This window comes from Lolium rigidum, chromosome 1 (genome assembly GCF_022539505.1).
Source record: "Lolium rigidum isolate FL_2022 chromosome 1, APGP_CSIRO_Lrig_0.1, whole genome shotgun sequence".
Lineage (NCBI taxonomy): Eukaryota > Viridiplantae > Streptophyta > Magnoliopsida > Poales > Poaceae > Lolium > Lolium rigidum.
In genome coordinates this window covers 163,586,969-163,606,981 of record NC_061508.1, presented here as the reverse complement: position 1 = coordinate 163,606,981, position 20,013 = coordinate 163,586,969, and the positions used below count along the sequence as shown (strand labels likewise).

The 20,013-nt window shown below is 44.8% G+C and overlaps 1 long non-coding RNA gene across 1 annotated transcript; it reads left to right on the top strand.

The window, feature by feature from the left end:
* The first annotated feature begins 17,499 nt into the window (after positions 1 to 17,499).
* LOC124682684 lies at positions 17,500 to 18,363 on the top strand. The gene is made up of 3 exons (XR_006996381.1): positions 17,500 to 17,559; positions 18,127 to 18,203; positions 18,308 to 18,363. It is a non-coding gene; the product is annotated as an uncharacterized LOC124682684 (long non-coding RNA).
* Positions 18,364 to 20,013: the final 1,650 nt, after the last annotated feature.

Sequence of the window (20,013 nt, the reverse complement as noted above, 5' to 3'; positions counted from 1 at the left end):
CTCATGCATAAAATTATTACTACCCCCAACATAAGCATAGTTATTCTTATTAATTGTAGTGGGAGCAAATTCAACAAAGTAGCTATCATCAAATATAGGAGGCATATTGTAATCATAATCAAATTTATCCTCCATAGTAGGCGGCACCAAAAGACTACTATCATTATAATCATCATAAATAGGAGGCAAAGTATCATCAAAGTAAATTTTCTCCTCAATGCTTGGCGGACTAAAAATATCATGCTCATCAAAACCAGCTTCCCCAAGCTTAGAATTTTCCATATCATTAGCAACAATGGTGTTCAAAGTATTCATACTAATAACATCGCCATTAGCATGCAAATAAGGTTCCATAGGTTTTTTAATTTTTGCAACACACCATTTATGTCTTAACTCAGGAAATAGATTAAAAAGCTCACAGTTGTTTTCCATTATGCCAATTAAACAAGAAACAAAAAGATGCAATTGCAGGATCTAAAGGAAATAGCATCGAGCACTCACCCAGAAAATAGCTTAGTTGCCGAGATCCGGAGTATGAGTACCTTTTACCTTTCCTCCCCGGCAACGGCGCCAGAAAATAGCTTGCTGTCCAGGACTGGCGCGTGGTTGACGAGGGAGGAAATCTCTGTTGTGTAGCTTTTCGTTCCCCGGCAACGGCGCCAGAAAATAGCTTGATGTCTACTCACACTTCTTTTCTTGTAGACAGTGTTTGGCCTCCAAGAGCGAGAGGTTTGTAGAACAGCAGCAAGTTTCCCTTAAGTGGATCACCCAAGGTTTATCGAACTCAGGGAGGAAGAGGTCAAAGATATCCCTCTCAAGCAACCCTGCAACCACAATACAAGAAGTCTCTTGTGTCCCCAACACACCCAATACACTTGTCAGATGTATATGTGCACTAGTTCGGCGAAGAGATAGTGAAATACATGTGGTATGAATGAATATGAGCAGTAGTAACGGCGCCATAAAATAGCTTGCTGCTACAACTGGCGTGCAGTTGATGGTGGTAAAATTGCAGGAAGTACAGATGCAGTAAAACAGTAAACAAGCGATGATTGCAGTATTTGGAAACAAGGCCTAGGGATCATACTTTCACTAGTGGACACTCTCAACATTGATCACATAATAAAACCACTCTACACTCTCTTGTTGGATGATGAACACCACTAATTGTGTAGGGCTACAAGAGCACCTCAATGCCGGAGTTAACAAGCTCCACAACATTCGATGTTCATATTTAATTAACCTTAGAGTGCATGATAGATCAACACAATTATACCAAGTACTAACATAGCATGCACACTTGTCACCATCACACTATGAAAGGAGGAATAGATCACATCAATACCATCATAGTAATAGTTAACTTCATAATCTACAAGAGATCACAATCATAAACTACGCCAAGTACTACATGATGCACACACTTGTCACCATTACATCATGAAGGAGGAATAGAGTACTTTAATAACATCACTAGAGTAGCACATAAATGAATAGTGATACAAAGCTCATATGAATCTCAATCATGTAAGGCAGCTCATGAGATCATTGTATTGAAGTACATGGAAGAGAGATGAACCACATAGCTACCGGTACAGCCCTTAGCCTCGATGGAGAACTACTCCCTCCTCATGGGAGACAGCAGCGGTGATGAAGATGGCGGTGGTGTCGATGGAGATGCCTTCCGGGGGCACTTCCCCGTCCCGACGGCGTGCCGGAACAGAGACTACTGTCCCCCAGATCTTGGCTTCGCGATGGCGGCGGCTCTGGAAGGTTTCTCGTACCGTGGCTTCTTCATCTCGAAGATTTAGGCCAGGGAGCTTCTTATAGGCGAAGAGGCGGAGTCGGAAGGCTGACGGGGCCACCACACAGTAGGGCGGCGCGCCTGGCTCCTTGGCCGCGCCGCCCACACGTGTGGGCCCCCTGTGGCCCTGCTCTGGTCCCTCTCGGGTGTTCTGGAAGCTTCGTGGAATTATAAGATGCTGGGCGTTGATTTCGTCCAATTCCGAGAATATTTCCTTACTAGGATATCTGAAACCAAAAACAGCAGAAAACAGGAACTGGCACTTCGACATCTCGTCAATAGGTTAGTTCCGGAAAACGCATAAAAACATCATAAGGTGTGAACAAAACATGTAGGTATTCTCATAAAACAAGCATGGAACATAAGAAATTATCGATACGTTGGAGACGTATCAGTCCTTCCCGGTGCTGGCTCCGGCTTCGGTGGCTGCCTTCGCTATGATGGCGGTCGCCATCGTCGTTCCGGCTCCTGCGGGGTTCTGGCTCGCGCTCTTCGTTTCGACTCCGACGAGGCTCCGGCGTGTGCTCCGTGTTCCTGTTCCTCTAAGGTTCCACGTAATCGTGGATGTTGATTCCACCAGGCCCATGGGGCCTAGTGTTTCCGACTGGACTACGACGACGAGGAAGCGGCGGAGGTGGCTAGGGCCACCGCGGAGGTGACGGGTTCCGATACTTGTCCCTGTCAGTATACATCGGATCCTTTCCCTTCTTTGGGTCCATCGGAGGTGTTTTCGAAGGTACCGGGATTGGATTTGGATGTTCTCTGGTTCTCCTTCTGTGCTCTGTTGATTCGGTGCACGATTCATCGTCACGGTGAGGCCTTCCGGAGGCATCCTTCTGTGATGTGGACACACAGTGTTCCGGGTTGGATTCCAACCGGCGCGAAGTGTCTGCCTTGCTCTGTTGCTTCATTGCTGAAGCTACCAGTGTGTGGAGGTGTGCGATGTCGACTTCTTTGTCTTTTTTCGCCAAGAGTTCCGCGGCCTTCTTCATGTTGTCCTTGGGAGTGGCAAGTGGCTGCTGGTTTGAAGGGGTTGCGAAGTTGATCTTTCGAGGGCCAATGGCCTCCCGTCGGATTCTATCTGCCTCCTTATCGGCGCCCTCCATCATGGTTTCCCATTGTGCTCAGAGTTTCTTAGCCTCTGCCAAACATTTAGCGGCTTCGTGTTCTCTCTTGAGGAAATTTTCCATTAGTTCGCCTGCTTCTTGACTTTCCTCCAGCATTGCTGCCGCAGTGTTGGCAATTACCTTGGCGGTGCTCAGCATCTCCTTTCTTGTTGCTTCTAGAGCTTCAGGATCCGTGGCGTCGTCCGAAGTTATTGGCTTGTTGAGGATTTCCGAGTGTGCGATAGCACCCTGGCCTGCCTGTTCGACTAGCTCTTCCGTGGATAGGTATTCCTGGTTCCCGGAATCGTGTTCTTCTTTGGAATCTGGCACGGCGCGGTGACGAGGACGCGCAGGTGGATTCTCTGAAGTGGACGGTCCCAGGAGCGCAACGTTGGTTGGAGTCTCTTCCTCGTCAGCGTCCAGCTCTAGCCCTAATGGAGATATGCCCAAGAGGCCATAATAAATTAGTTATTGTTATATCTTAGTGTTCATGATAAATATTTACATCCCATGCTATAATTGTATTAACCGAAACATTGATACATGTGTGTTATGTAAACAACAAGGAGTCCCTAGTAAGCCTCTTGTATAACTAGCTTGTTGATTAATAGATGATCATGGTTTCGTGATCATGAACATTGGATGTTGTTAATAACAAGGTTATGTCATTGGGTGAATGATATAATGGACATACACCCAAATAAGCGTAGCATGAGATCAATTCATTAAGTTCAACTTGATATAAGCTTTCGATACATAGTTACCTAGTCCTTCAACCATGAGATCATGTAAATCACTTACGTCGTGTCAACACCCGGATTTTTAAGTCCAGATGCCTATTATGCCATTCATCGCAATCCCAGGAATATTGTTGTTGCGAGACATAACAGTCGAATATCATAGTCATCATTCATTACAAACCATATTGTCTTACAAATTCAGATCACATGATCCATATTACACAAATAGTTGATCTATTGATCAACGAACACAAAGTTCATAGCGGAAGCGTAAATAGAATGGACTCTCTAGTCCACAGGCCAACGCTTGACGTCGGAAGACTCCTAGTTGTCGTAGGCGTCCTGCTGTTCGTCACCTTGGTAGTTCTGCTCCTCTTCATAGTCTGGCCATTTGAATAGCCAGGGACACAGCCGTGAGTACTTTAAGTACTCGCAAACTAATACTAGTGTAAGTACTAACAATTCTAGTAAGGGGGTGCTAAGCTCTAGTTTATTTTGCATAAAGCCAATTTTTGTTCACAAGTAATTGATTAAAGATTCTTTATTGCTAACTAACTCAAGTGGGAACATTAGTGTCATTCCCACAACTCAGTTGTGATTCAAACCAAGTCACTAATTTCAAATCATCAACATTTTCAAGAATCTAACACAGGTAATAGTATGGCCTTTCCAACCGTCCGTAACCGTGGACGCGGCTATTCGAATAGGTTTACACTCTGCAGAGGTTGCACACTTGTGCCACAACATTTGATTTCATCTGTCGAGGATAACCTCGAATCATCGTAACACAGTACGCGGATCATCAACCATAACCTTTCACTTACATACCCTAGTATAGGTACCTCTCCCCATGAGCTTGGCCTCCCGGTGAAGACCAAGCTGTCAACTCGGGAGCCGCACGGAGGCTTGGGTCGTACATTCACCTCAATTCACATCATTTCTCATACAACGGAGGCAGCCTCGGCATAACCCCTATGATGCTTGTTCAGAGGGAACCCATACTAAGATGCATAAACTTCCAGTTAAGCCCTACCCATAATCAGGTATTGTGGGGGTACTCAAAAATTGGAAAGGTATCGCATCCAAACCAATATCAGTTCTAGTCAAAAATTCACCATCTCATTCAGGTCATATTCACCTTCAATAATCATTCAATGGAATGATTCATCATTACAAAGTTTTCAAATTCATTTCAAAACACAAGTTCCCATCTAGAGTAGTCAATTTTTGTATTAGCACTAGCACTAATCATGAGGGGTGCTATCTTGCTTGGCTAGCTTTGAGACTAACTTTGCTACTCTAGTAACATTCTAAACTTAGACCAAAGTTAACTATAAAAGTAATTTCTTCATAAATCAAGTAAAAACTTGTAAGGTAAAAACTTGGGATGGGATTATGGTAAGTAAGGTAAGTCTAATGGTGCCTTGCCCCAAATGGCTTTGCACTTTGCAAGAATATTAGCTTGCAAACAATATAACTTGCAATAGTCTAGGTTGCCTTGGTTGTTGAGGTGATCAAAGTTCTCTTCCTCTTCTGGGTAGAACACCTCCTCCTCTTGATAGTCTCCGGTACTAGCATCTATACACGAATATGAGGATACAATCACCAAACAATACTTAAGTAGTCTTAATTAGCCTTAATGGCTCACTCCAAATGATCTAGCATCCTCACTTAACATTGCTACCTAAAATCATTCTAGGGTTTTCTTACTTAGTGCTAGAGAAATAATTTCCTCTCGTTGAATCTTCTTAAGATTTAATTTCCTCAAACAATCATTCAGAAATCATGTTGACCTGAGTCAACCATTCATCATCATCATTTGGGAAAATGATTTAAATGAGGTAAGGTACCTCATACAATTTAACACTACCACTTATGATTTAATATCTCCAAGTAATTTCATGTGAGAGTATTTAGACCAGGGTCACAACTTCATAAGAAAGTACTTGGGACAATATTTAAATGAGAGCAAGTCTCTCATACAATTTACTTAATAGTTTTGGACAATATCATTTGACTAGAATAGCCATATAGTCCTTTATTTAATTTGGGCCATGATCACTCAAAGTAACCCTGCCATCTTTTTACATAAACAATTTTAGTGTGTGAAATGTGATCCATGAGAGTTGAAATCAACTCAAAAGCATTTTTGGTTGATTTTTAATAATTGTTTGAAGTTGCAAAAGTCTCTGACTTGTTATTTTTGTCACATTTATTCTACAAAGAATTTCAATGTGAGACCAGTGTGGTTGGATCAAGCATTTCATAAGCTTTCCAACAATATAAAATTTGTTGAATTTGGTGCAGTAGATTTGAAAACATTTGAATGGTTGACTCATTCAGGTCAACCATTGGAAAGGTATCGCATCCAAACCAATATCAGTTTTAGTCAAAAATTCACCATCTCATTCAGGTCATATTCACCTTCAAAGATATTTCAATGGAATAACTCGTCATTCCAAAGTGTTCAAATTCATTTCAAATCACAAGTTCCCATCTAGAGTAGTCAATTTTAGTTGTTAGCACTAGCACTAAGCATAAGGGGTGCTATCTTGCTTGGCCATCTTTGAGACTAACTTTTCTACTCTAGTACCACTATAGACTTAGACCAAAGTTAACTATAAAAGTAACTCCTTCATAAATCAAGTAAAACTTGTAAGGTAAAAACTTGGGATGGGATCATTGCAAGTAAGGTAAGATTAATGGTGCCTTGCCCCAATAGGGCTTTGCACTTGCAAGAATATTAGATTGCCTTGAGTGGGGTAGTGATCAAAGTTCTCTTCCTCCTCTTCTTGGTAGAAGCCTTCCTCCTCTTGGTATTCTCTGGTACTAGCGTCTAAAAACGAATACGAGATACCATCACCCAACAAGGTTCAAAAGCTACACTAAGCACACCATGGCTTCACACAAACTATTCTAATATCATGACACACATAACATATTGGTTGCATTTGGTTTTCTTTCTTTAAGAGAAAAAATTTCCTCTCATTACATATGTAGATGATAGTTTCCATTTAGTTCTTTGAGGAAATAATTTCCTCTCATTGAATCTTATTAAGATTTAATTTCCTCAAACAATAATGCATGAAATCATGTTGACCTAAGTCAACCATTCATCATCATCATTTGGGAAAAAGGATTTAAATGAGGTAGAATACCTCATACCATTTACAATACCAATTATGATTTAGTATCACCAAGTAATTTCATGTGAGAGATTTAGACCAGGGTCACAACTTCATATGAAAGTACTTGGGACAAGATTTAAATGAGAGAAGGTCTCTCATACAATTTACTTAATAGTTTTGGACAATATCATTTGACTAGAATAGCCATATAGTCCTTTATTTAATTTGGGCCATGATCACTCAAAGTAACCCAGCCATATTTTTACATAATTAATTAGAGTAAGTGAAATGTGAGCTATGAGAGTTGAAATCAACTCAAAAGCATTTTTGGTTGATTTTTAATAATTGTTTGAATTGGTAAAAGTCTCTGAATTGTTATTTTTGTCACATTTATTCTACAAAGAATTTCAATGTGAGACCAGTGTGGTTGGATCAAGCATTTCATAAGCTTTCCAACAATAAAAAATTTGTTGAATTTGGTGCAGTAGATTTGAAAACATTTGAATTTGAATTGGACACCAGTATTTGAATTTATACTAAAAGGATTTAACTGAATTTGAATTATGGGCCTAGGCGGGAAAGCAAATGGGCCGAAATGAGGGAAAACGAACTGGGCTGGCCCAGTAACGCTTCAGCGCGCCATAGGCCAACTGACAGGGTGGGACCTACTCGTCAGCGACGGTTAACAGCCGAAACGGTACCTTTTAACGTGGGCCGCGTGATTAGAATGACGATCTACGGTCGAGCGTCGTCGTCGTCGACGAGAAGCAGACGCGGGCACAGCGGAGGTAGGGGGTCGGCGGTGAGGAGGGACTCCGGCGAGCGGCGGCGTTGATGCAGGACGACGTTGCAGACGACGGCGAGCTCAACGGTGGTCGTGGGAGCTCCGGGGATGGTCTCAATCAATGGCTTGATCTGCGGCGGCTCACGGGCGGCGATGGCGCAATTGGGCGGCACTGGTGAGCAATGTCGAGCGGATAGGGTGCGAGGAGGCTCAGAGGAGGGAGGGGACGCGACTGGTGTGCTCAATTGAGGAGGAGGGGCTCTCCTTTTATAGGAGCTCGAGGTGGCCGGAGGTCTGCGGCTATGTCGACAGCGGCGCGACGATTCCGGTGAGCGAAGGGGACAGGCGAGAGCAGGGCTGCGTAGGCGACGTCAAGGCGGTGCTATGGAGCCTGCTAGCGAGGTAGGGGACGGTCGGGCGAGCGTTGGCGAGGTCGATGCCTGGCGGCACAGGTGCGGGAGAACGGCGAGGTTGTTGACGGCGACGGCGTTTGCGAGGGCACGGGCGCGTGTCTGGTGGATTCGTGTTGCGGCGGCGAAGCTCAGCAGGTAGAGAGGGGGGCCAGGGGTGGCGTCGTTCGTCGGGACGACGGGTGCACTGCGTGCGTTCGTGGGCGCGCTCACGACATCCTCGGCATGGCCCTGGGCTGTTCTGGGCGCGACGTGTGCCGTCGTTGTGGCCTTCTCCTCTGGCAACGGCGGTAGCTAGCATGTGCAGGGGAGCAAGGGGGAGCAAAGGGGCATGGTGGCCATGGCTAGAGAGGGGAGGAGCTAGGGTTGGCCAAGCTAGATGCTCCATGGCCGGCATGGCATGGATATGCCATGTTTTGGCCTCCATCAAGGGTTGCTGTGCAAGGTTGATGTGGAGAGGGGGCCAGGGGACAAGTAGGAGCCAAGTTGTAGTATTTGTAAATTTCAAATTCTTGCCAAATTTGGTCAATGCAATGTGGTTCCAAAACTTGAATTTGAGTTGTTTGGATGAGTTGCAATTGATCAGAGACACTCAAAGGTGGTGGTGGAATTTTAAAAACAAAGGAATTGCAAAATTTGCAAAGAGGGAGATTATTGACAATGTTAAAAAGTCTCAACTTTGCATGAGCATAGTTTTTGATCCAAGATGAATTTGATATCATGGTCTTTACAAAAGTTGTTCACCTTGATGTTTAATTGGATGAGGTGCAAAGAATTGGATTTGTTTGGTTTCAAAATCTTGAAATCCAGGGGCTCAAAGTAGTGACCAGACTGAAATTGGCAGATTTGACCAATATCATATGTGATCACAATTTGAGTTCAAATTTGATTTTATTTGAGTTTCTTTGATTCCAAAAGTTGTAATAAGTGTTTAGGAACATAATACAACTAATGGTGATGGCCAAATTGGTCTAGGTCAAAGATTTGTAAAAAATGGCATAAGTACATGTGTGTGTGGAATTGGATTTTTCTTATTTTTCCATTTTGGTTCTCTTGATCCAATTGGGCATGTGTGAGGATCTATTTTAGGGTTATATTGAGTTTGCTAAGAGTTTCAAACCATTTGGGGAAAGTGTGGGTGCATAGGTCAAGAATTGATATTATGGCTAAGTGCCACATATGCATCTATGCATATGTTTGTTTTATTTTTGTTTCTCACTTGGATTTGTTGGTAAGTACTTTGTTAGGTGTGTTGAGGTATTTCAAATCATCTACACAAGGTAGCCATGGAAAAAGTTATTGTTTGCCAAAATAGACATAGGCTTACATATGCCTTTTTCTTATTTAAGATCATTTCTTTTTATTTTGCTTTCCAAATGGATGGTGATAGGAGGGGTGAGGTTTAGGGTTTAGTGGGGTTTACAATGGTTCACCACCATTTAGAAAAGTAATAAAGGTAGGGGTCAAGATTTACATATTAGGGCTATATGCCCACATATGTCTTTTTCTTTTATTTTGGTTTCTCATATTTGATTCACTTTTTTTGAGATGGTTAGGGTTTTAGGGTTTTGGAAGTAGGTTCAAAGTAATAACAAACAATCATGGGAAAACACAAGCATTAGGTATGAGCACTAGGCATAGCACTTTATTTAACAAAGGTTTTTGTTGGTTCTCATTTTTGGAAAAAGGAAATTCATTTTATTCTTTGTTTCAAAATTTGGGATGTTACAAACCCTTCCCCCTTAAACAAATCTCGTCCCGAGATTTTAAGAAAAGTTAGGTTCCTAAGAGATATTGAGCAATTGGATTAACAGGAAAACATACTTGGCATGGCCTGGGGTGCCTCCTGGGCTTCAGTGGCATTTATGTGGTAGAGATGGCCGTTATTGTTGTTCTGGTTCCTTCTTGCTGCAAAGCGGCGCTGGTTCTGAGCAGGAGCAGTGGTGTTGGCGGAAATCTTGGCTAACCTCTCGGGGAACTCATTGGAGTAGTGTCCCACCACACCACACTCATAACAAGTGATGGTGGCCTTGTCCTTGGTGGCGACGGGGATGGCGTTGCTCCCAGTCCTTAGAGCAGTGTTGGTGTTGTTGTTGTTCCCATTGTTGTTGTTGCTGGTGGGGTTGTTGTTGTTGTTGTTGTTGTTGTTGTTGTTGTTGTTGTTGTTGTTGTTGTTGTGATTGTTATTGTTGTTGCCTCCGGGCTTCGGGGGTCCTCCATGGTTATTGGTGTAGTTTGGGCGGTAGGTCTGAGCAGTGGGCTTGTTGTATCTTGGAGCAAATCCTCCAGATGAGTTGTTGCGGTACTTCTGGGTATTGTTGGACCCATGCTGGTTCATCATCCGGCGTTTGCGATTCTCGTTGGCTTGGTGAAGCTTCCCTTCCATCTGGATGGCGGAGTCCACCAGGGCTTCTAGGTCAGCAAAGGGAATGTTGACCAGTACAGTCTGCATTTCGTCGTGTAGTCCGTTCAGAAATCTCTCTTTCCGCTTCTCATTGGTGTCGGTTTCATCCGGGGCGTACCTTGACAGAGTGAGGAATCTGTCGCGGTATTCTACCACGGACATCCTGCCTTGTTTGAGTTCACGGAACTCGTCTCTCATCTTCTTGATCAGTCCTTGGGGCACATGGTATTTGCTAAACTTAGTCTTGAAGTCTTCCCAGGTCATCATCTGTCCCGCATTCATTGCGCGGGCGCTTGTCCACCAGGCTCGTGCAGGTCCTGACAGGTAGTGGGTGGCGAACAGTACTTTCTCTGCGGCTTCAACTCCCGCAACTTCTAGGTTGTTCTCCATTGTTTGGAGCCAGTCATCTGCGTCCAGTGGCTCTTCGGTCTTGCTGAAAATGGGTGGGTTGGTGTTCTGAAAGTTCTTCAGTTTTGACCCAGGGTGGTCGTGGTTTCCATGGCCTTGGTTGTTCTGAGCGATCAGCTGTAGTGCGGCAATGTTGGCTTGGCGTTCAGCTCTCTCGGCTTCTCGGTCGGCCATCATCATCTCTAGCATCTGCATCATGGCGTCTTGGTTGGCGCTGCTGGTTGGTGGGGCCATCTGAACATCGAGGTAGAGGATAAGATAAGAGGGAAATTTCTATGGTTTGTTTGATTTAAAGTTCAAAACTTGAAAACTTGAGTAGTGTTGAGGGGGTAAAAACCAGCAACACTTTTTCATTCATACCACACATCACACATTACAAATCTAACACACCGTTGGTTTGAAGAACCATTCATTCGCTCTACGATATAAGGGGATCCTGATACAACTCACACCTACTCAAGTGCTGGAGTGATACTAATCTTCAGGGTGGATTTTCGTCTTCACGGGTAATGTGCTTGGCGAGAGGCGAGGGCGTTGTCCAACTCCTTGCGGGTCTTGTACAACATGAAGTCCAAGTGTGCTACATAGTGGTTCATCTCCGTGTGCGGGGGCATGGTCATCGGTCTTCCCATGAGGTCATGTCTTGGGTAGTAGATGAAGCGAGTGTTCTTGATCTTGTTCTCATTTTGTCCACACAGACGGGCAATTGCTTCTTGCATAGCTCTGACTAGTCCTTCCTTCCAAGTGTTTCCCGTTACAGAAAACCATATGGTTTCCCATATTGGGGCTCCAAGCTTTCTTCGTAGATCTGCAGTAACTTCCCACCGAGGTGGTCCTCCCAACTGATTATTGAGGGGTGTTCCGAAGAACTTGGGATACGGGCGTCCTAGATATTCCACTAGTTGCTTCAAATCCTTTTCGAACATCAGGTCTCCTCCGTGACCCATCTGATAAAACTCCCATTTGTACTCCATCTATGAACAATGAGGAGGAGTAAGTTAGAGAAGTGCCCAAGTATGCCAAATTTTTATGTAGAAAGAAAAGTAGAGTATGAATGTCGCTTTTGAAAAGATCTCAAGGATAAGAGTAAGAATAAGTTTTCATAAATATTCACTTCATTTGTTTTGAAACTAAGTTTTTCAGACGTCCATTCTAACTAGGGTCTCCTAAGGTCAAACAATGGCTCTGATACCAACTTGTGAACACCCAGATTTTTAAGTCCAGATGCCTATTATGCCACTCATCGCAATCCCAGGAATATTGTTGTTGCGAGACATAACAGTCGAATATCATAGTCATCATTCATTACAAACCATATTGTCTTACAAATTCAGATCACATGATCCATATTACACAAATAGTTGATCTATTGATCAACGGACACAAAGTTCATAGCGGAAGCGTAAATAGAATGGACTCTCTAGTCCACAGGCCAACGCTTGACGTCGGAAGACTCCTAGTTGTCGTAGGCGTCCTGCTGTTCGTCACCTTGGTAGATCTGCTCCTCTTCAAATTCTGGCCATTTGAATAGCCAGGGACACAGCCGTGAGTATGCAACTTATCACTAGTTTGGCGCCGCATATTGTAAGCCTGACATGATTAATTTTCCCCAGTTGGTTTTAGCCCCTCTCACCATCGGTTATAATTCAGATTTTGTTGCTCTTTTCACCCAGATGAGAGATGCATCTTATTAGAGCATCTCCACTCAACCTCCCTAGCACCCCTTCTTTGAACGAATTTTATCGCCGAATGGACCTAAATTTTCCTGCCGCGGCCTCAGAAGCTCAAAATTCGCTAGATTGGGCCGTTTTTTCCATCCGGCGATCCCAAACCAAACCCAACTACCCGGGGAGCACTTGCGAGCGCGGGATGGAGAGAAAAAGGCACGAAGAGCCGAGAAGACGTGTGAAAAATCCGGCCCTGCCAGTGGCCCCGTTCGGTCAGCGACACATGGCGCAGTCCATCGTCATCTCCTTGGCTTCTACGCGCCATTACTCACTGGGGCGGCAGGCCAGTTGACACGTAGTGGAGTTATCGTCGAGTCCTCGACTTCTGCGCCCCACGCGCTATTACTGGCCGGAGCTATATATCCTTCCCCATGTTTTCCCCTTCTTCTTCCTCCACGCACCGCCAACAAACCGTCGAAAACTCCCTCACCTCCACACTCCCCTTTCCGGCGCGTGAAGATGGCCAAACGTTACCCCGGCAACGGTGCGGCGGCGAACGGGTTCGGCCGCCGTTCCCTCCACAACTATGATGCGCGCCTCCTCTACGAGGCCAACTACCCGGAGCCACCCGATTTCCGCTGGCTGCCATCCTGACGGATTAGCGTCAGCGGCGTCTACATCCCTCTACTGCTGGTGGGGACCGTCACGCTCCACGAAGAGATCTAGGTCGCCCTTGCCGTGATGTCAGACGAGGAGCGGGCCCTGCCGGAGGGCTTCCCCAACAACCACGCCGCGTGGGACGCATACTTCCGCGAGCGCTATGAGCGAGAGCGGGCATCCTACGAGGGCCCTCCTTCGCTGCCGGCGAGGAACAACTCGAACGGCAAGCATCACTGGTGGAGCGCCCCATGCCGCACCCTCGCCGTCGTCCTCGACCACATCCAGGCAGGGAGTTCCCCCGCCCCATAGGACTCCGGCTTTGTTCTTCTAGCATCGTGGGAACTCATGGATGGCACGGCGGATGGCATGTACGTCGTCATCCTCGGGGTCGGCGTCACACTAACGCTCCTCAGGCTCTGCGCCGCCAGCCACGTTGACGACCCAGCTCCGCGTTGTCACCCCTCGGAGCCTATATCGTCGCTGCGCAACCGAGGCCGTGGCAGCGAGATAGTCATCCGCGAGAGCCGGAAGAAGTAGGCCCACGCCAGCGAGAGCCTGCACAAGCCGAAGAAGGAATCCGCGTCGGTTACCTCCCCCGAGGCCAAGGATGATGCGATGCTCGAGGCAGTGATGGCACGTTCGCTGAACGATGTTGTCACCGCCGACCTCCAGATGTCGATGGACGCGGCGCTCGCCTGGCCTAAGGCGAAGTGGTAGAGGGAGGAGGCAGAGCGCCAGCAGCGGCTGCTCGAGGAGGCCACGCGACGCCGCTCCTGCTGCGTCATCATCCTCGACGACAGCGAGGATGACGAGGGAGGTCAATCGCCTACTCCTCGACGAGTCGGGGCCAGGCCAGAGCAGCAGCCACAGGCATCGCCGCTGAAGGACGACGACATTTCCGACGGCAGCGGCGACTACACGGTGTTCTACCGCCATTTCGGCATGTAGAACGCCGTTTTATTAGTTTTTTGTCTACTGTCTGTACGCTGATTTCACAAATATGTGCGAATTTGGTGAAAATTAATGAACTAGCCTATATTATGAATCCCTGTAAATTTCGCCTAAATTTTACTATGTTTGTTTGAATTTGATCGCCGAATTCATAGTTTTGCCTTGATTTCCTGGGCTCGCTGTTGGGAAACTGGGCCTCCCCAAGCCGAAAGCTTCATCCATCTGCGTATTTCGGCTTGGGGGGAGCGCCAACGAGTGGAGATGCTCTTAGCCTCTTCGGCAGCCGCACTAGTATAATTCAGATTTTGTTGCTATTTTTGTTGCTCTTCATCATTATAGGCCGTAACCAGTTTGGCATGTATCTTAATTTGCTGGCAACTAAAAAGTATTTGTCCATCTAATTAGTCAGATTGAAAAATGTGCACTGACATTTCATGAAACCCAAAATCTAATTCCTGCCTAGGCACCACTGTGTCTTACGCGGTGCTTACCTTTTTGGCACGTCGGATCGCGATCGCGCGGTTCAGATGGGCTTCTCTCCGTGGACCACGCGCAGTTCCGAGCATCGCTATCTTTTCGTCCAGTCGTTCTTATCCCCAACCCCACGAAACTCCTGGTCGAAAAGGAGAGTAGTCCCCCATCGACAGGATCCGGATGCCGGCGGAGGAGAGAAGTGTGGCGCTGGTGGGAAGCATTCTCGGCGTCTCCCGCCGACGGGGAGCACAGGGCCATCCCACTCGCGCCCGTCGTCTGCCTTGCCGGCACAGCAACGGGATTGGGGAGGGCCGCACGCGCAAGGAGGTGACCCCTCCATCGCTAAGCATGGGCGGCCCGAGCTTGATAGCCTGGACGCGCGCGGTGGCCGGCGGTAATGCGAACTTAAGCAGCTGGCTTCTGCTGGATTTGTTTTCATCGAGTGAAACGGCAGCTCCGGCGCTCGGCCGTGTGTTCACGCACATGTAAATTCCTGATTAACCTCCTGTTCATGTATTCCGTATTCCGTTGAGATGCGAACAGAGATCGGTTTGGTCTTCATGTGTGTACAGAAATTTTAAGAGTTTATTGGCAGTGCTTGTTCACCAGATCTTTCCTCACGCAAGGATGTAAGATTAATAATTTTTCCCCCAATTCTGTCTGTAATATTTTGCAATTGGATGTACTTTCATACCTTTTTTTACATCTAGAAATGATAAATTCTGAGATGTATTTTCTCCAACTATACATAAAACTTATGTATCTAGATGTATTTTTGTCATTTTTCCATATCCAAAATGATGAATGGCAAAGTGTAAAACACTTATTTTGTGATCCATTTTTTCGTGCATCAAGATGTAACTTTTACTTTTTCTACATCCATTGCTGCAATATTTACATCTCAATTAGATCCTAAACTATCTTGTATCTGTTGTTTTTATGAGGGATGTACTTTTTTTGAAACTGGATGAAGTTTGCCCACGAAGCGAAAGACAGCAAAGAAGAAATTCATAGTTAATCGGTAGCGACAAAAAAATTCATCTCGCGGATGATTTTTACTCCTTACCTTTTTAAAATCATTTTAGTATAAAATATTATTTTGCAAATGCAGATGGAGAAGGTGTGGACTGTAGACATGTGCACGTGCTTCTTTGATTCCATCACCGGTGTGAAATGGGCTGAGACCTGGGGAACCGGAGAACACTCGGACGCGGAACGGAAGCTTCTATTTTTGGAACATGTGGGGACCTGTTGCATGTGACTTTCTATTTTTGGAAGGGCACCCTAAGACTAACCGGTAACCGGGCACCATGTAGCCACGTCCTTCATGAAAATTAACACCCCGATTGTCAGCAAGCATCTCATGTTGATATTATAAAAGCAAAGCAATACTACCATCGCCGAGATCTCAATTTGCAAGAAGAAACTACACGATGGGTGTGGATCTGTATATTAGAGAGCCTATATCCCTAAATAAACCGCATATGCCTTTACTCCGATCCCAACAAATCATGGTTAGTATGTTACATTAACAAAGGCAAGTCATAATGAATACCAGGATAGCAGCGCGCATAGCCCTGGCCATATAATAGGTATTCTACTACTGAAAACACGTTAAAAGCACGTCTAAACATCGTGACACTCTCTTACCTTAAAATCCAAAAAGTATCACTTCATCATCTTTATAGTCATCATCCTCAGAAATCCTGAAATCCTCCAACGCCTCCTATTCTTCCTCCTCATCCGCATCACCCATCATTTTCGAAGCGGGAATTATATCCTCCAAACCAGTGACGAGAACCACAATTTGTCTTTCAAATTTCTCCATATCGTATCTCTACTATTAAGAGTAAACTGGTGAATGCCTGGTGTCACATTTTTAGGATGGACGATAATACCCCACGTCACAAAGAAAACGCAACTAACAAAACAACTCCAGCCTCGAGCGGCATGGCACATCTTAATCCATATTTCGCGCTAATTAAGCTACCTAACTACTAGCTCCCGTCCCTCACGCGGAAGAAAGAAACAAAGTCCCAATCTGCTCCCGTATTCTGTCAAAAAAAAAAATCTGCTCCCGTACTCCCCGCGCGGCAAGAAAATAGCCAAAAAAACAATTTACCCATCTGTGACCACCACCATCCCTACACCGCCTCTGCCGATCTGTTCTCCAATCTCCACCACGCCGACGTCCCTAGCCTCGCGTCGCTTCCAAACCCCCTCTGGCCCTCCCCCCATTCACAGATGTGACAGAGTTGTGCCGTCGATGCTGCGCCTGAACCGCACGTCGTCGAGGCCTGTGTCGGTCCTAAACATCTGCTGCCGCCGGCTCAGCCGTCCATTCGATGCGCCGAGGTCCGAGACGGATCGGAGCCGCAGCGACCGCGCCCGTACTTCCACAGACCGCCAAGGCCTACGTCGGGACAGAACCGCCGATGCAACCGTACTTTTGCCTCTCCGTGCGTCGCCTTCCTGCATTGACGCCGACATGAAGTACCTGGTGACCGGCGGCATGTGGGCGATTTCTGGAAGGGGCCAAGGGGGTGACCCCCAGCACATCGTCGTCGTGCTAGAATCCGGCGGCCTACGGATTGAGCCTATCTAGATTGGTACGTGCCCCCTTTCACTAATCCCTCTGTCCGCAAGAGATGAGAAGATTTAAGGGGAGATTCGATCGTTTTCGGACAACAATTTCAGTGAGAGTGCACCATTTTTTTCCGATTTAGCCGAGCTCCCAGAGTGCGGCCTTGTGTGGCCTTGATATACTAATTACTAGGCACGACCTGTCAATGGAATCTTTTATTCCTTATCTTCGTAATTTGTCAATGGATCAAACTGATATAAATCAGTTCGACATGAATGATCAAGGATCATTACGGTGTGACCGACTCCATTCTCTACCTCGCCTGCTCCGGTCCGCGCTGTTTGTTTCGCACAAAGACTCACCCTAGATCCCATCAAATCACCGATCAAGCACAATAGCGCCCGCCGGGCGGAGTCATCTATTCTCCCATCAAAATCAGGTAACCTCTCTCCCTCGCGCATCTCAGCCGGCTCTTACTCTGCTTTTTTTTGTATTTAATTTGTATGCAATGAGCCAAGCTCGCTAGATTGATGTAGCTAGCAGTCACACATAGAAAAGCTAGCGAACTTGGTAGAATGTCTAGATAGATATAGTGAACTTATGCATGACACATACCACTTACTAGATTGACTAGATCGATGTAGTGAATTTATCAGAAGTGTAAATCAAAATACAAGGAATTGAAAATTTGCTCTATGTCCGTAGCTATGCACACTGGTCAATCTAGCTATATAATTTTGCTTTTTTGTTTCGAAAATTATATTGCGAGATGAATGTTTTATTTTTCACTACTGTCGGAATTTATCTAGATGGATATATCATTTTTATCTACAAGGGTCTAATGTACCTGAAAGGGTTTGCTCAAATTAGGCTATCAAATTTGTCAACTATCCCAGAAAAACAAAACAACTTGTACGATATTCTTAATTTGTATGTTATTAGTAGTGTGTCTTTTCTGTTTCGAAATTTTATGAGATATTAACTTTTGACTATTTTCTTTGCATAGAATCTATTGCATGTATTTTCAGGAACAATTAAATATTCTTACTGGCGCACTAGGACACTAAGTATTTTACCATAGAGGTAATTTACTTCTAAATATGAACATACCTACCTTACTTGACAGTTAGGCTTTATGAAGTGTCTTTGAAAGAAATATTTGTTTCTGATGCTTGATGTTGTCTCAGGAGAAATTAGGGGCAACTACATGCAACAAGGGAGCAACACTAGGAGAAGAGCCGGAACCAAAAAGTCAGGAAGGTATAGTTCCTATGTAAGAGCTTCAGCCAATGAACGAAAGACATGGGTCGTGTGCCACATCGAGTTACATAAATAGTCAAATGTTGCTTGATAGGTCTGTAAGAAAGGATGATAGTTCTTGAATGGAATAAGACTAGAGAGGTTTGCACCGTGTGTGCTTGTGTGTTAGCAAGAGATATATGGGTGACCAATATCACCAAGAATATATTAATATTTATCGGATAATCAGAAACCACGAGAGTGTTTGTCTGAAGTGCTTATAAACTTGTTGAATCCAGTGGGGCTGACTTTCTACATGGACCTTTCGCTTCATTAAAGCAAGACGTGAAATATGGCTCCATCCATCGGTTTGGTGGCTACTAAATTAGATTGAGGGGGAATAAGTCCATGCATGTCAAAATCTGAAACCCCCTTGGATGGGATTAACCGAATATGACATAAGAGGGAATATGAACTGCTGCAAGTTGCCTCTAGAGATGGTAAATGGAAAATAGATGTCAGGATTTGTAACATAATCACAAGGTTCATGCACTTTCACATGTGTGTTTTATAGTGACAAATAAGTGTAAATATTTATTAATATTTCATCGCAATGAATGTTACTTTTAAGTGTTGAGCGTCATCGCACGGACAAAGTTGGAGTAAAATAATGCAAGGAGTCAAACATCATCATAGGGACAAATGTGGATGTAGAGTGGAGAGAAGAAAAAAGAGTATCAAATGTTCAAACATTAATTCTCCAAGGTAGGAGAAGGTACATGGAAAAGAGATGCCAAGGAGGATGGCAACATAGCGGAGAACAATAACAACAACATGCAAATGGTAGAGTGTTGTGGGGCTACCTGGTGAGTTCACCGGTAGGGGCTTCAATCGCAGAGATTCAATGATTAGGAAATGATGGAATATACGATGTTGCTGGTTGGAAGTAAAAAAAAAACATTGGCTTTATAGCCGATAAGAGAATAGATGGACATCCGAGAGGAGGAAGATACCTACATGGAAGAAAAAGATATAATTTAAAAGGTTGTGATGCAGCAAAATTTGTGGGAAATTGATTATAGACTCATTGTTTGTGGTTTTAGTTACCATGTATGATGAATTAAGACGGGTTTATTAGCCTTTTCATATAGGTGGGACCGAGAGAGGGAGTAAATTGATTCTACGACGTGCCACTGTAGATCGGTGGCTGAATGAAGAAACAAGTCCGATACTTGTTTTGTACCATGTATGGATACCATATCAAATAAGGTAGCATTGTGAATCAAAACTTATTTCCTACTGTATTCCTTTAATAAACATTTTTTTTATTGATTTGTAAACATTTTATAGAACGTGAGAAAAACAAGAAACTGTTGAGGTTGTACAACATAGCTCTAATAGGACATAATTCTTGAACTAAAATTTCATGCGATAAATTTTGTTCTACCAAATAGTTAAGTTTTTTTAGCCGTGGCGAAGCACGGGTATTCAACTAGTTAAACTTAACATGTTCTCGTTTCGAGGCTCGGTCTCTAGTCTCTCCCTTTCAGCAATCCTATTGTCAGGATCAGGGCTGATAAGATTGATAGAGGATACTCCCTCCAATCAGGGAAAGCTACCGGACGAACCAGTTTGCTAAAAAAAAAACCTCGCA